The 18,583-nt window shown below is 32.5% G+C and overlaps 1 protein-coding gene across 9 annotated transcripts in view; it reads left to right on the forward strand.

Moving 5' to 3' along the window:
• IMMP1L (inner mitochondrial membrane peptidase subunit 1) overlaps positions 1 to 18,583 on the forward strand; it is a 103,247-nt gene that overhangs the window by 33,032 nt on the left and 51,632 nt on the right. For 6 of the 9 annotated variants that reach the window (XM_053562872.1, XM_053562873.1, XM_053562870.1 and 3 more), the window contains one exon: positions 4,140 to 4,250. The exons of the other annotated variants lie outside the window; for them this stretch is intronic. The gene's annotated coding sequence lies outside the window, so the exon portion shown is untranslated. The remainder of the gene's footprint in view (positions 1 to 4,139; positions 4,251 to 18,583) is intronic. 9 annotated transcript variants of the gene reach the window in all.

An 18,583-nucleotide genomic window follows, 5' to 3' on the forward strand; every position in this document is an offset into this window, starting at 1 on the left:
TGACCCTTATGTTAATTATGCAAAGAACTGAAATAAGTTCACATTCTAAGGGTCTAGGTACATATGAATTTTGGGGACACTTAGCCCATTACAGTTCATCCTCTGAAAATTCACATCTACCTCACACACAAAATACATTCTCCTCATTTCAGCATTCCCAAATGTCAACCCATAGCAGTATCAAATTTAAACCCATAATTTCATCTAAATGTCATGAACTCAAAATGTACTCTCATCATCTAAATCAGGTATAGCTGAGATTCTGAATATGGTTCATTATGGGGCAAAATTCTTCTTCATCTGTGGACCTATGCAACTAGAAAGCAAATTATCTGTTTCTAAAATACAGTGTTGGGACAGGTATTCCCATTCCCATTGGAAGAAGAAAGGAATAAAGGGTTTGTAAGGCATGGAAATAACTCTAAGATTTGAGGCTCTGTCCTTTGGGCCAGGTCTGTGGTACTGCTCTCTCTTTTCCCTACATCTGCATCCATGGCTCTTGTCTTGGAGTCATTTTTCTTTTTTCATGAAAAGTAGCACATGTTTGCAGCTGAACAAGTCTCTTTTAGCTCAGTTTCTGCTTGTAGAATTTTGAGAGTCCAACAACTTTCATTTGATCCAGTCTCTATTCCTTTTAGTGTAAGATAGTAGTGTTTCTACTGGTATAACATTCTCAAAAGCCTTGTGGGTCTTCTATATATATCAAGAGGATCCTTGTTAGAAAATAGAGTTCACAAATCTCTCCTGGATAATCTCTTCTCTTCCTGGCTTCTGTTTAGGTGGTTGATCATATCCTGTAGTTATACACCTAATCTCTTAAAAAAATGTTTCTCAGCCACTCCCTTTGCCACTTCTTCAGAGGATGCTTTAGCATCTTTTACAATTAGATAGGCTGAGAATTTCCCCAATCATCAGGTGCTGGTGATTTCTTGCTGAATAGTTTTTCCTCAATTTATCTCTTTTTTCCCCCATATTTTACTATAAGCGGCAAGGAGAAACGAGTCCACATTTTCAATATTTTGCTTGGAAATCTTTACTATTATTCGAGTTCATCAGTTGCCAAGTTTTACTTTTCACCTCACAGTAGAACATATATTTCAGGGCGGCGCCTGTGGCTCAGTCGATAAGGCACCGGCCCCATATACCGAGGGTGGCGGGTTCAAACCCGGCCCCGGCCTAACTGCAACCAAAAAATAGCCGGGCGTTGTGGCGGGTGCCTGTAGTCCCAGCTACTTGGGAGGCTGAGGCAAGAGAATCACTTAAGCCCAGGAGTTGGAGGTTGCTGTGAGCTGTGTGAGGCCACGGCACTCTACCGAGGGCCATAAAGTGAGACCCTGTCTCTACAAAAAAAAAAAAAAAAAAAAAAAAAAAGAACATATATTTCAGCCACGTTTCCATTCACTTTAGAACAGTGCTTTTTCTTCACTGTGCAAATACCATGTTCTCTATTTCCTTTCTGAGACCTCTTCAGAAGCTCTTTTTCAATGTTCCTGTGTTCGTGTATCTATGAACATTCGGTTTGTTATTATACATACATTCTCTAAGGTGATGTTTCTTTCCCATCCTCTTTACTTCCTTCTGAGCCCTCATCAGAATTCTCTTAATCTGTATTTCTACCACAATATCTCAATGCAATGTAGGCTTTTTCTATTTCAGATATTTATTATGGCAGCACACCACTTTTCCATACCAAAATCTGTATTATTAAGAGTTCCCTAGAATTACCGTAACAAATTAACAAAAACTTGTTGGCCTAACAGAACAGAAATTTTTTTCTCACAGTTTTGGAGGTCAGAAATCCAAAATTAAAATGTTAGGGCCATGTTTGTTCTCAAGACTAGGGGAGAATCCTTCCTTGCATCTTTTAGCTTTTGTTGACTCTCGTTCCTTGGCTTGTGGCAGCATAACTTATCTGTCTTCATTTTCACATTGTCTTCTACTTTGTATCTGTACATGCTTTTCTGTTTCTAATGACAATCTCATTGGACTTAGGGCTTTTTCTAATCTGGAATGGTCTCATGTTGGTTCTTACCTTAATTACATCTGCAAGAACCTTTATCCCATTTAAGATCATGTTTTTTTTCTTTTCTGTTCACTTCTCTTACTCTTTTCTTTTTTTTTCCTTAGTTTCTTTCCTTTCTACCTTTCTTCCCCCCTCTCCCACATTGTTTTTTGGGGGTGGGGTTGGGAATCTTACTATTTTGCCCAGGCTGGTAAAAAAACTCCTGAGCTCAAACAGTCTTCCTGTCTCAGCCTCCCCAGTAGATATCCTATTGTACCTAGCTAGGTCATATTCTGATATTCAAGGTGGACACGAATTTGTGTGGGGGTGAGAGGGAAGAACACTTTCTTCTTTGCTTGAGACAGTCTCACTTTGTCACCCTTGGTAGAGTGCTATAGTGTCAGACCTCACAGCAACCTCAAACTCTTCGGCTCAAGCAATTCTCTTGCCTCTGCCTCTCAAGTAGCTGGGACTATAGGCACCTGGCTATTTTTAGAGACAGGGTCTCGCTCTTGCTCAGGCTGGTCTTGAACCTGTGAGCTCAAGCAATCCACCTGCTTCGGCTTCCCAGAGTGCTAGGGTTGCAGGTATGAGCCACCACACGCCTGGCCTTAAATTTCCTCTTTATTAGAATATTAGTGGTCTCCCATCAATTGGAATGAGTACTTAAGATTAAATTTCCTTGAGAATTTTACATTTCAAGACTGACTCTAAAATATTCAGTGAATTTTTTAAATATTTAAATAACTCAGAGGAAAAATTGAGCACATTTAGTTGAGTTTCAAGCATGTGAGATTGTTGGGATCAAGCATGGTGCCTGTAAATGGATGAAAGCAGACTATTATCTACCGAGAGAAAACTCACTTTAAAGATATTAAGATAAAAGAAAAAGTAGGAGGGCGGTAAAGGGAAGAGATTGAATAAGACAAAAATTGGGATGATACGGAAATGTATTACAGAGAGAAGGAATGAATTGAGATGGGAATTATCTAAAACAATAAAGGCAAGAGAAAGCATAAGAGGAAGACTAAATAGAGCAAAAGATAAGGAATAATGCAGTGAATAGCTTACTGTTAAAGGGATAAAGATTGATATAGGAATTTCTTTTAGCTTCAGATAAATTAGTCGTAATTATTATAGAGTAACTACAGAGTTGATATCATCTACTCAAATCAAGCTGTTTGTGTCATTTTGCTAGGAAATAGAAATTATTTTACATATTACTCATTAGATCTCAAGCAAATATTATTTATATATTAATTATATATTATAAAGTATTATACAGAGTATCTATAAAGTTCATGTGCAGTACAGTTTAAAATTGCACATGAACTTTTGGCCAGCTATGTAATTATATATATTTTTATATTATTTTTCACAGTGGTAATTTTATTTGTAATGTAGACATTGAAAAGTCACACGAGAATCCATACAAAGCAAACTGTTTAACGTTTGCTGTTTAACAAACTGTTTAACATTAACAATAAAAGTGGCTATAAAACATTTTTATTCTCAGTCAGAAGAACTCACAGAATTATTAAGGTTGAATATGAGGCAGGTTTTGACATCCAAGTCAGTTAACATAATATATTGTTTTGCCTTTGTCATATTGTAACTGGCCATGAAGTTTTTCTACACTATTGTGTGCTTTCCTCATATTCCATAAATATCTGATTAATCAGTCTTAAACACATGTATTATACTATCTCTACTACTTTTTCATTCTTAAAATTAACCTTAAATATTCACTCTGACTTGTAGAAGTAAATGTTTATATCCTCTCTGTTGCTTGCAAATTTTTTAGGTCTAGAAGAGTTTAATGTGTCAGAACTGCCTTATCAATTCCTATAACTTCTTGACCATGTTTCCTTCTAGGTTGATATTTTTATAATCCATTGTATTACCCAATTACTTTGTTTTTCTACTTATTCTCTAGCAGGTAAATGACTTTAATATGCTTGAGTTTTTTAGATTGTTGTATCCAAAGTGTCATTGAATATCTGAATTTGAAATCCCATTGCCCCACTATGAGGAGAATGCATCTTGACAACTGAGAGACATTTTAGTCATGTATTAATTCAACTCATCATGGGTGAGAAAAGCCTTTACTTAATATAATTTTGATTTCCTGCTTTAGGAATCTGAAATCATGGATCACCCACATATGCTTTGAGACATGCTTTAGATTTTTTTTCTTGAAGCCCTGCAACTTCTCTAAAAATTGAATGTTTTGTAGAACAGACCTATGGTAAGTGAGCTTTTTCCTCCTTTTTCTTTTGTCAGTTTCATGTTCATGTTAAGTCTTATGATTGTTGCAATGCTGCTCTCTGCTGGACACAGTATAATTTTCCAAAGTTAGCACTTAGTAGATAGGCAGATAATTGATTTAGCTGGACCCTCTTTGGCTGCATTCACAAGTGTGCAACAAAAACAACTGTTATAATGGTCCTGTGCTATTACCATCATGTAGGTATCTAAAGCCTGATGAAAGTCTTGCTTCTAAATTTCATTGTCCGTTTCCTGTTTAGTGCCATCTAAAAGTTATAAAAAATATACTTTGAAGGATGAGAGTAGGTGGAAACCTTTTTAGGATTTCCTAAATTGTGTAGTTTTTGTGATATGTCTATTTACTCTTACTATTATGTCTCTGAAAATAATTTCAATTCTCTGTACTTTGTTTTCCCAAAGGGAATATTTAAAACCACTCTAGTATAATTTACATTAAACATTGTTGGATATATTTTGAATGAATCATCCTATGTTACATTTTTATACAGCACACTTTTTTTAATTTTTTATAAAAATACAATACAATACACCTGCCTTAGCCTCCTAGAGAGCTAGGATTACATATACAGTGTACTTTAAATGTGACTTGTTTTGTGTATCTATCCTATAATCCAGCTATTATGTTTTCTAGTATACATGTTGAGTCATACTTAAACAGAGTGACACTGGGTGGACTTTAACTGTGGTGTCTGTGACTCATCTATCATGGTTTTTCACATTGTATGGGAACACAGGTGCTCCCAAAATTGTTTTATAATATGTGAGAGTTAAAATTGTATTTCCTCCTACTTTTGAGCTAAAATATTCTAATTTCTGAAATACAGCATGTATATAGTTATTTACCTGGATGTCATTTGGACTTTTTTAAGTAAGCATACATTTTCTTGTGAAGAAGAAAAAAATGACAAACGACATTGAGTGGCTAAGCAGAGATCTAATAAGATAACTGATCTTACACTCTTTAAAAGTCTTTTATGTTTTGTGTGTGTGTTTTGTTTTTATTTTATAGCCAGTGGTAAAGCCTGTGAAATCCACTCTTAATTAGGTTTGTGGACAATTAGGCATAGTAACTTATTTCTTTGTTATTAAAATATTACAATAAAAAGAAGAAATGTAGACCAAGAAAATAAAATTGTTAGTAAAAAGAGCACTTTCTTTCTTCTCTATAAAAATACTAGTATTATTTCATAAATTACATAATTTTCAACTTTTTTGTTGTAAAATTTAATATGATATAGAAACATAAATGTACAACACATTGAATAATTGTATATTAAATATGTAGCAAACATCTACACAACCTCAGAGCATTATTCTCTATATAATTTTGTCAATTTTATATACATTCTTAACCCTGTGAATTCCTTCCTCCTTTACTCAACATTATATTTAATATCCATGTAATTGCATATAGTTTTATTTTATTCATTTTCATGACAATATATTATTCCTTTGAAATAAACATCCTAGAATTTATTCATTCATTCTACTGTAAGTGGATAGTTGGGTTATTTCTGGTGTTTGGTTATTATATGTGATATTGCCATGAATGTGTTTATACAAATATCCTGGTTATGTAATTTTTTTTTAATCTGTCAAGTGGCAAGTAATTTATTTTTGGGTTAGAAAATATTTAATATCACAAGATAATTGAGTATAGTGGTGTTTTAAGTGAATTTATATGACTACATGAGAAATTTGTTATATTGTAACAGTATCAAATATTACATGTTGGAAAAGACTCTGAAGTGATTATAATTTCTTTTACCTTAAATATACAGTATACAGTAAAGTGACATGTAGTTTGAGATAGTTTAAATATAGACTATATAGACATAGATCTAGATCTAAAAATAGTATATAGGTATAGATGAAGTAACTCTGTTTACTAACAAGTTATACTTTCTACGATTCTTTCACTTTACTGATAAAGAAATAAGGAAGGCTGGAGAGATTGAGTCACTTAAATAAGGTCAGTTAGCAACCAGACTAACCTGTCTACTTGGCAGTCACAACTTAAAGTAAACAAAGTGAAATCAGGACATATTCTTGCTTGTTTCCAGTCATTTAAGTGGAAATTTGGCTGAATAATAGCTTTCAGAAATTAACAGACATTCTTTTGGGAACTAACCAAGAACTGGCTTAGCACAGGAAGTTAGTTGTATAAAGCACCCAAAATGTTATTGTACCTCATCACAGTTCATCTTTCAAAAGGCAGCCATACTATATACTAATTTTAAAGTGAGAAATTTGAATTTGAGTGCTTCCTTATTCATTGGAAATATTTATATCTCCTCTTAAACAGAATATATTTTAGGTTTTTTTTTTTTTTTTTTAAGGCCCAAGAGTTGTCACTGTGAACATTAATAATTTTACGGAAGTAAAGTGATTTCCACAGAACTGTTATTCTAGTTGGACTATTTTCTCTTAAATTATCCTAGCCTGATAAGCTTCTGTGTCTTTAGCGCTACTATGATTTATTTTGTTTGTTTTATTTTACTTTTCTTAGGTAATTCTTACCTTTTGTTGTCAGTACATTCTATTAACTTATATTTGAAACGAAAGCATTTGCCTAACATTATGTATTACTTAGATGAGATCTTAAGTATGGTTCTGCCTCCATCTACTGATTCCAGGGGCATAGAATGGAGACAGTTTTTGAAATTTTATTTTGGTGTCAGGAACTAGTTTTGCCACCTTGTTTCAGGGTATTGAGATCATATCACTACTGACTTCTGTATGACTAAAATGCAATATAGGTTATGTATATACTGGTGTATCCTTATTTGGGGAATAAAAATGATCATTTACATGTTTTCTAATAAAATGGTTATAGTAATACTGTTTTAAATGGTATGGATTCAAGGATTACTTCAAATAGGAAGTGCAATGGATTTAAATGTTTGTTTTCTAAGATTAAATATTTGATAGGATAAGCATTAAAATAAAAATAGTGTATTAGGTGACACTGCCTGTTGAAAATGGCAGGCATATGGGCGGCACCTGTGGCTCAAAGGAGTGGGTTCAAACCCAGCCTTGGCCAAAAACTGCCAAAAAAAAAAAAAAAAAGAAAGAAAAGAAAATGGCAGGCATAAAGATTAAATCACCTTTGAAGTTGTAGCTTTTTTTATTTTTTTGAGACAGAGTCTCATTTTGTTGTCCTCTGTAGAGTGTTGTGGCGTCAGAGCTCACAGCAACCTCAAACTCTTGGACTTAAGCGATTCATTTGCCTCAGCCTCCCAAATAGCTGGGACTACAGGCTCTTGCCACAACACCTGGCTATTTTTTTGTTACAGTTGTCATTGTTGTTTATCAAGCCCAGGCCAGCATTGGTGTATGTGGCTGGCGCCCTACCCACTGAACTATGGGCACCGCCTGAAGTTGTAGCTTTTTAAGAAAAATAAGTATAGAAGTTACACAGATTTGATTTCAGGAAAACATTTAAATATTTCAAGAAAACATTCATTTAAAAGTGAATTGCATCCAGGTGCTGTGGCTCATACCTATAAGCCTAGTACTTTGGGAGGCTGAGGCAGGAGTATCAGTCAAGGCCAGGAGCCAGCCTGGGCAACATAGTGAGACCCTCTCTCTACAAAAAAATAGAAAAATTAGTGGGGCATGGTGGCATACTCCTGTAGTCTCAGCTAGTCTGGACGCTGAGGCAGGAGGATCACTTGAGCCTTGGTGTTTGAGGTGGAGTGAGCCATGATCATGCCACTGCACTGTAGCCCAGGCAACAGAGTGAGACCTTGTGTCCAAAAAAAAAAGAAAGAAAGAAAAAAGGTAGGGGCATTTGACTGCTTACCCAGTTATAAAGTATTAAATGTGAATTTAAAACAAAACAAAAGTAGAGTAGGGAGTGTATTTGTCTTTAGATCACAAGAGATACTGGGAAGACAGACAGTTCCTATCCTAGCACATGTAGGTGTCAAAATGATGATTTGCTGTGTTGATGAGTTTTTTAAGTTGAAAATTTATTTTTTAAGTTGAAAATTTATAAGTTGCCTTTTATTTTAAGGCAACAAAAATTACATTTGCATTTGGGCAAAATAAATAAGAGCTTCATGTGGTTTATCGCAGAGAGCACATCTTTGAAAATTGCCTTATGGGCAGACTTTTTGAAGGCTCAAAAAGAAGAATGACTTTTTCCAGAATAAATTTGAGATGCTTATGAGGTAGAAGGGAAAAAAATGATGAAACTCTTAGGGCCATGCCTGTGGCTCAAAGGGCTAGCGCTCTGGCCCCATATGCCAGAGGTGGCAGGTTCAAACCCAGCTCTGGCCAAAATCTGATAAAAAAAATATATATATATATATATAAAAAATGATGAAACTCCAAGGAAAGCTAATTGGCAATTTCTAGAAAAAGACCTATGCATTTTCCTGTTGTCATAGTACCAATTTGGGGAATTTTATCACAGAAATTCTTACGTACTTACAAAATTGTTCATTGTAGCTTTGTTTGTGGTAGCAAAAGATTAGAAATTCCCTAATGTGTATCAGTAGGGTGCTGGTTGAATGAACTGTGGCATTGTACAGTGAAATACTCTACAGCTGTTAAAGATGTTTTCTATGTGCAGATTTGGAAAGCTTTCCCATATATATGTTGTTATTTGGAAAAAAACATGGTAAACTACTTATGAAGAGGGGAATAAAATTACACATTCATATTTGTTTATGTTTACATGAATAAAATCTGGAAGAACTACAAAATTCAAATCCTGTATGAAGGTGAGGAGGAAAACAGGGTGGATGGAACTTTTACTGTGTATCTTATAGATCAGTTTTAAACATCTGAATATGTTAATATATTACTAGTTAAAAAATAATATTATTTTATTTGTAAATCAAATGATAGTGAAAGGGCTAAGCTTGCTTTTTTAACAACAAAATTAGCCATTTTTATTATTTTATCTGTAGAACATGGTAGATAGTAAACAGTAAATAATATTTGTTATACAATGAGAAATGAACTCTAGTCTTTGGATCATCTTTCTTAGCTTATTTCTTTAAATTAGCATATTTTCAGTATGAGAAAAAGTATATGTAAAATCATGTATTGATTCCAATATAGAAGTAAGGGAAAATATTTAAGTGGCATATATCAAATGTATAGTTTAGATTATCATCAGATTATCATGAAATTTCATTTGATTTGTATGATATTGATATTAAAGAACAACTTATATTTTCTCTAACTTCATTGAAAAAATAAAATGAATGTTTTTAAGGAATACCTATTAAGTAATAAATTTTAATGATTAATAAACAAAAGCTTATGAAATTTGGGGGCAAGGAAGAAAATGGCAAGCACATATTCTTTATACTGTCATATCTTTTGTACTACTTAAGTTTCCCACAAAAAGGTACATTTTCAGTCCTGAGACTATTTGAAAAGCTCTAGTCTGATAGAAGAAGCAGTTACTCCTAGCACAAAGACCAGGCAGCTCTGAAAATATGATTAGGAGGCCGGGGGAGATGATAGGGTAAATAACTCTTCCCCTTTATAAGGGTCAAGAAACTGCTGTGGAGTTCAAAATTTGATGTACTCCAATAGATCCTATAAGAACTCAGTTATGCATGTTGTTCCTAAATTTCCTAAAGGTAGATTTTGACTACCTTTATATATCGGTGTATAAAACTGCTTTCTCTAAAGAAAACTACAGGTATGGAAAAGGCATGTATTATTTGGGTGGTGGTCACATGGATGTATTATACATCCATGGCTTGATATTTTTCATTAACCTAATACATCCATGTGACCACCACCCAAATAAAATAAAAGAACATTATCAGCACTCCAGAAGATACTATCCCTTGTATTCTCTTCTAGTCACTATTTCCTGTCCTGCAAAAGATAATCACTACCCTGACTTTTAATTAGAGATTAGTTTAGCTTGTTTTGTATTATCTATATAGAATTGTACAGTATAATTTTTGTGTGTCTGATTTTCTTTGTTCAGCATTTTAAGATTAATATTCATTGTTGCATGTGGTTGTATTTTGTTCAGTTTCATTGTTATATGTAGTCGTGAATATATCACAACTAATATTTGTACATTCTACTCGTGGACATTTGGGTGGTTTCCATATAATGCTACTATAAACATTCTAGTACATATTTTTATTTTATTTTTTATTTATTATTTTTTTATTGTTAAATCATAGCTGTGTACTATACATATTTCTTGAGTAATGTATGCATGTTTCTTTTGGTATATGTCCAGGAGCAAAATGACTTGATCATAAGTATGTATATGTCTAGTTTTAATCAATACTGCCAAACATTTTTCTAGAATTGTAGCACCAGTTTACATTTATAGTATGTGCGCATTCTAGTTGCTCCACGTGTTTACCAACACTTGTTTTTTCCTCTATTTTTTCCATTTTTCCTGTTCTAGTGGGTATAAAGTGGTTATGTTAAATTGTTAGGTTTTACTTTACAGTTCCCTGATGATTAATGAAGTTCCCTGATGATTTTTCATAATGTATATTGACTATTTGGTAATTCTATTTTGTGAAGTGCCTGTTCACCTCTTTCTCCCTCTTTTCTATTAGATTGTCATTTTCTTTGATTTGTAGAAGTTTTTTTATAGATACAGGATATGAATCCTTCATTGAATCTAGGTATCACAACTGTTTTTCCCACTATGATGTTTGCCTTTTCAATCTCTTAATACTGCTTTTGACAGACAGTTTATGACTTTACAGTGGTCTAGTTTATTGTTTATGTTTGGTACTTTATTTCTTGTTTAAGAAATATTTGTCTACTTCAGGGATACTTTATGTTCTAAGTTTCTCTCTAAAGTAATTTTTGTTTTACCTGCTGGATTTATAAATTTAGCCTACATTTTCATGTTAGGCAGTTTTCTGGTGCTTTTTTAACTCACGAATCTACTTCTGGAGATAATGAAAAAAGAGGTGAACTCAGGTTAATGACTGTAGTTACGTACTTTCTGTAAAATATCCTCTTAAGGAAAGAATGTGTTTATCTATGTTTACCTATGTGCACTTTAATGTACTGTTTTGTTTGTTTGTGCCTAAGGAGAATCCACTAGAGTATTGAGGGAAGAATTGCTGGAGTAAGAAAATTAAATGTTATGATAGTTAACATTTTTAACTATAGTAGTATTCATAAACATGTGTATTCATGAAATACAAAATTTTGCATAGTGTTCACAGACACAATGCCAGTTACCTCATCTGAGCATAAGTCACTCTTATTTTAAGTATGATTTGTTTGTGATCATTCGTGTACAAGTTATGAGCACCTATGAAAGCCTTCAATTATACTTTTTATTGTTCAGAAATATTTTCCCTGTATGTTCTGATTATGGGCTATTATTTGTATTTTAGAAAAGTGTTTTTATATACTCTGATATTTTGTTTTAATCTTGTCAATAATGTATATTATTAACTTACTATTGTATTACTTAATTTTATATTTATATTTCATAATGAGAGTAATTGCCTATTTTAAAATGTATTTTGTCTCTGAACACAGTGCTGAAATTAAAGAAAGGTGATTGTATTTGACTCTTCACTAAGCATTTAGATATTTTTCACTTGTCAACTACATTTTTTAGTTTAAAGCATCAAATTAAATATTATTTTATCCTGGCTTTTATTTTAATTCATGCATTTAAAAACTGAAATTCAGATAAAAGATAGTTTCAAAATAAATTCAGTATATTATTTATGAGTGGAGCAACACATTAGCATTGGGTTCACAATAGATCATATCGCTTTTATTCCATCTTACAAGCTTAGCAGCACAAACAGAATAATCAACATATTATTTGGCTGTCATCTGCTGAACAGAAACCAGAGATCACAAGGAGGTTTTCCCTAGCTGTGGTGATGGCCTTTTTGTTCCAAGCCCCCATCTGGGAGGGCCATGGTGTGTTATCATATGGAACGCGGGGTTTTCTGTAATCTGCTTAGCTGCACTGCAGTTTGAATCTTCATTCCATGTTTGTGTAATTTATAATTTTAATGAGACCATGGCTCTTGTGGGCTTTGAAATATATTAAAAGCTCTTTTGTGCATATGCTTTTGTTCTTGCTTAATAGGCTCAGTGTATTTAAAACTGATGAATTTTTATTCATGAATTTGGATGTCTGGAGATTAACTCAGACTGAATATCATTGCACTCATCTATTGATGGTTGGAAAGTTTTTTGTTATTGTTATTATTTTGTTTTGTTTTTGTGCGTATGTGTTATCTCTGTGATTCTTACGATCAGAAAAGGAATAAACCTATATAATTTTAATAGGATAGATAAAAGTGGTATGATTAGATCATACAATTGATTTGTTTTATTAATTTATTGATACATATATTTCATCTTTAGTCTTACTATTTTGATAAATATTACAAAGGAATAATTATGTAAAAGTAATGTTTATAATACCTTAAGTACTTTTGTACTTTGTATTTTAATGATAAAATACCAGTTGTCTGTGGTCATTGTTAATGAATCATTATATTGCTCGAATTAAACTATTTTCAGTTTTTTCTTATTTATGTAAAATATTTTTTGTTAAAGGATTTTTTTAAAAACTTCATTGATGTGATGGAAAGAAAAATGGAAAAGCAGCTTGCTAGAAATTTATAATATTGATTTTTTTTAATTTTGCTACCATTCTGAAATATCTAACTGCTTCAAATCTCTGGATGTTACTTAAATCTATTTTAAAAGTTAGATATAAATAATTTTATAGCACCATAGAGGAAAAATCAGGACCCTTTTTAGATCAGACATGTTTTTTGAAGTTGCTGTCTACTGAGCTCAATGACAGGATAATACAAAGCCCTCACTAGTCTTTCCTGATGTTAGTAAAGAGACAGTTCTTTTTAAAAACCAATATTTACTAGACAAAAGCATTTTATAACTACAGTACTTAGAACCTCCATAGTTCACTTCCCTACATTGACCACCTCCTTAAATTCACCTAATTTTCATAGAGTGGACATGTACCAGGTGTATCAGTATAGTAGGCCTAGTTCCTTATGTTGACTCAGACTGAATATCATTGCACTCATCTTTGATGGTTGGAAAGTTTTGGAAACTAGCAAACTGTGTGTTGGCTAGTTTATTACAGTCCCTTGCCTGGTCAACTTACAGAGGTTCTACTGTACATATCATATCATTCTTTTTTTGATAATGATGGTCAGAAATTTGGTTAGTCTCCTCTTCTCCCACCTCTGTATCCTTAAACTAGAAATATGAAATACAGGCTAAAATAACAGGATTTTATACTTTTTTTTACTATACTTATCTAACAGTGGAATGTTTATTCTTCCATCATTTCCCTCTGCTTCAATATTTTTATTAGTTGTACAATTTCATTTGACTTAGGAACATATTATTGAAAAACATATGACCTTCTAAAGCAGTGCTGTCCAATAGGAATATAATATGAATCACATATGTATTTATTTAACTAACTATATCCAAAATATTATCTTTCAGCAATGTATAAAAATATAAGTATATGAAAATCAATATGAAATAAAAATTACTAAAATAATTTACTTTCCCTTTAAAAAATTTTTTTCTGGGTGGCTCCTGTAGCTCAAGGAGTAGGGCGCCGGTCCCATATGCCGGAGGTGGTGGGTTCAAACCCAGCCCTGGCCAAAAAACCACAAAAAAAAAAAAAAAAAAAAAATTTTTTTCTTTCCATTTTTTAAGAGGTCATTAAACTCCCACATGTATTTTATACTTATACACATAGTATGACTCAATTTGCACTAGTCATATTTCAGGTGCTCAGTAGCCACATTGGGCTAGTGACTACCTTATTAGACAGTTTAGATCTGAAGTATTATGCAAACATAACAAAAATATGCATGTTTTACATTCCTTATTGTTTTTTTAACAACATCCTAGTCAAGGTAACCTAAGAATAGCATTCATGTGCTATGCAACTGAAATTACAGTGTTTTTTATAGCTTTACCTCTGATATGTATACATCTGTTTTTAAAATACATAAAATCAGAACTGCGTCATCTGACTTCGGATTATCTATCTGAATCTATATAATTTAAGATATTTTGATGATGAAGAGATAATGACTAATGTAATGTCCCGCAAAAATTGTGGGCAGATCAAATTTGTCAAATAGCTGTATTTCAAGAATACTGAGGAACTAAGTTTTTACAAGAATCCCATGAAAAGTCTTAATATGTCCATTTTTAAAAATAAAGCTGAGAGTTCCTTCTCTTTACATTCTTAGAATTTTTCTGGACAGCTGTTTGTATAAATGTATATGAATCTCTCTTTTCCTGTGTTTACTTGTAAAATTTCATGGGAGAGAAAAAAAGCCTGATTATGAAATACTATTTTCTAAATTTCTTTACAATTCTATACATTTAAAATGTTCTGTATATATTCAGATATGAGGAGAAATTACTTCACCAATAAGCATTTTTAAAACATTTAGTTAAGAATTATAAAACATTGAATGACAATTAATTTGAATTGATTCAAATATTTTAAATATAGTTATAAATGAACAAGGAGGTTTATATAAAATACCTCAGGTGTACCCGTCTTAAAAATGAAAGCCATGTGTATTTGACCTCACTCGTGTGATTTAGAGAAAATTGTGTAGTCATAAGATCTCTGAATTTTTCACATTTTCTAAATTTTGAGAAATATGACCTCATTTTTATGTTATCTAATTTTCATAGAGTAGTGAATACCTGTTGTATTCTTTGACTTACTTATATTTTTATTGACCACTCCTTGTGACTTCTGCATTTAAAGTGTTGGCACAAAATGTTAACTATTCTTTAAACAATATCCTGAGTTTCTCGGAGATGATAAATCTGTCTATTGATTTCCTAATTTTATTATGTACATAGTCAATTGTAATCCAAGATTACAGCAAACAAGATGTTAATTTCAAGACATAATCTATGTACATTTCAATTACAGAGCATGATTATTATAGAAGCACAGAATAAAAAGGAATAACATTTGTGCTATCCTCACAGGAGCTGTCAATAAGAGATGTAATAGGGGATTTAGGAATCTGGAAATGACCAACTAATTTATGTGAATCTATTTTATTTCAGCTAGAAAAGACCAGGCTCTTTTTCCGTCTGCACTGCATATTGCAGAGCACAGGCTGTCTATACAAAACCAGGCGGCTGCATATGGATAGTCCCTTGATATCATTCACTTGCTGTGTAATCTTATTATGCAAAGTTCTAATCTTCACCTAGAATGAATGCCTCTGGGTCAGAATATAGTCATATCAGGGTTTTTGAGGTCATGTTTTGTGATCCTTAGCTTATTCTTCTAAGTAGGGCTGGGATTTAAAGGGTATTCCCCAGACGGTAGCAGAGATAGACAGCAGAACCTGCTGCCTTTTTGGAAGACAAGACCAACATGAGGTCCCTGGTAGGATTAAACTTGATTTGTAGCTGTAGGATTTTTTAACAGATGTATTATTGGACAGGGAATAGGGGGCCACCAGCACAGCAAAATTGAATCACAACTGGCATTCTCAGGGAGTTTGCTGCCTGCTAAAACAGCAGCTGCATGTGGATTTGACTTCTTTCAGGTGAAGCGACTTCCAGTCATTTGGAAAGGATGGGATGAAAAGGAACCTTGGTGATAATTTTGATGTCTGCAAGATTTAGTACCAGTGTAATGGGATTATCGGTAACACCTTCACTGCAGAAAAAGCCACCTGGCGCTATAACTGGCAGCAACTGAGAACTAATCCTTTCCCATCTCTTGGATGTCATTCATGAAGCTCAAAGCTATTTCTACCCTGCTAACTGTGATTAATTTTATAAATAACAACAAAAAATTCAGGTGATCAGTGAAAAAATATGCTTTTTACTTATTATTTATAATAGCCTTATTTTTAAGCTATATGACATAAAAATTATGTAAGAATACATAAACTATATAGTATGTATGATTCAAAATTTATTGAATCATTCAAATAGAAAAGTTGATTAATGATGTTATTTATACTTTTTCCAGTTGAGTGACATATAGTATTTGCTATTGGTGAAAATTTATATTTGAGATTTAATATTAATTTTATATTCTTTTGGATATTAAGCCATTCTGAATTTGATCAAAACATCTGAAGGTTTAAGGAATTGAAATAATTTATTTTGTCATATATTTTTTACCTGTTTATGACTGCTTTCATTGCTACTGATGAAATGTTTTTGGTGAATAAAATATTTAATAATATAAAAATATACAGACACATTTTATAATTAAGGTAATACTAGCTCAAGCTGCTGATGAAAAGGCTCTTTGTGCAAGTGTATTATCTTAATATGTAAAAGTCCTAGAGTAGTTAATACCAATACTGAATGACTTATTTTTAAATCAGTGATTCTTACTCAAGTTTTCCATTAGCAGATGGGGAGGTGGTTAGTTATTTGTTCTAAAATCAATACATGAGTTAATTGATTTTTTTTAGCATTTTATTTCAACTAAAACCTTTATCAAGTACTTTATTTAGAGGTGTTAATTATTTTAATATTTTGCTCTAACACGATCCAGAATAAACTGAAAGAAAAATGAAGTGAAATTATCCCATCAGTCACCCAAACAGTATGCAACATAACTGCCAAGACTAGAAAAGATAATTAGTGTTGTCAGTGTTATGATCCTAGAGTACTTAATTTAAAAATATTTATTCACAGAACTTGATTTTTATCTTATAGTGTTTTTTATTTAGTAGCTTTATATTTTTAAAATTAGTTTATAAAACCTCAAGACTGACAAAGTATTTAAACTTTAAGATTTTAACTACATATAGGGGACCACAGTATTTTCTTGATATTATAAGAATAATTAAAATATAATCATCCATTTTAACCATAGCATAAAGGACTATGTACTTATAGCCTCTGTTTCCATGTAGTACCTCTTTTTCTTCTCTACATAAGGTCTTTATTAGAAAAATCAGCAAATAAAATGTAATACATTTATAGAGTTCTTTTGTCAAATCTCCTTAGCAAACTTGTTATTCTTTTTTAGTTAATTAATGTATTTATTTATTCTTAATCCTGACTCCTGGATTGAACAGATTTATTATTCATGTTGTGTATCATTTAATTGGTTCCAAGCTATTGTATTCTAACATACGTTTCTTCATTTTTGTCAGCTTTAAAATAAACAAATGCGAAAGTGTAACAGTATTTCCATGGAGCTACATTATGTACTTCTTTAGCCTTCTGTTGGTATTTTTGCTATTTGCAAAATTGGTTATCGAAAATTCTGCTTTTGTGATGTAAAGAGATATCCGTAAAACAAATGGGCTAAAATCTTTTTAATTCAGGCTATTTTGCCAAGTCATTTATTATGTCATGAAAACTTTCTATGGTAGTCAATAATGTTATATAATTAATTTTTAAAGTAGCTTTTTGATCAAAACAAAATTTATAAGCTTTTTTGAAATCTGGTCAGTATTTACTTTCTTATTTTCTTATTCAGCTATTTAGTGAATGGCTCCCTTTTCATCCTACGCATCATTCTTATTTGACTAGAGGTGGTTTTTTTTGTTTCCTTTGGAAAGTGCCAAATAAATAAACTCATAAGTAAATTTAACATAAACATCTAAGATGGTCTCAATGATAAACATTCTTTTCATGTAGATGTAGGTTATTTGAATTTAATACATTGTTGATAACTTATAAGAAACTTGGCTCATCTTAAAAAGCTAGATACTAATTTAATTTGCAACATGTGAGTGACTCAGTGATGTCAATAACAATTAATGGGTTATGAGAGAAATAAGAATTTTTTTTTAAGAATGATGAATTATTTAAGAGATGATAAACTTTTCTTTTTTTGGTGTTTTTTAAAACTCATTGTCTCTCTAAAGAGCTATGCATGAACGGTAGGCTGGCACAGTGATTGCTAGTCTATGATAACACTACGTGATACATGATATTTCTTCCATTTGAATTAATACCCTTCCACTATTGCTTGTAAAACTGCTGTGTTGTTCTAAAATAGGTAATATAACAGTTGGGGGATTATTGATAGATGAATGAGTTTGGTTTTGGTTGTTCACTCTTTGGAAAGTGGTGCTTGATTATATTAAAAATGTCAACTGTTGGGTGGCGCCTGTGGCTCAGTTGGTAAGGCGCCAGCCCCATATACCGAGGGTGGCGGGTTCAAACCCGGCCCCAGCTGAACTGCACCCAAAAAATAGCTGGGCATTGTGGCGGGCACCTGTAGTCCCAGCCCCTTGGGAGGCTGAGGCAAGAGAATCACTTAAGCCCAGGAGTTGGAGGTTGCTGTAA

Source organism: Nycticebus coucang, chromosome 14 (genome assembly GCF_027406575.1).
Source record: "Nycticebus coucang isolate mNycCou1 chromosome 14, mNycCou1.pri, whole genome shotgun sequence".
Classification (NCBI taxonomy): Eukaryota; Metazoa; Chordata; class Mammalia; order Primates; family Lorisidae; genus Nycticebus; species Nycticebus coucang.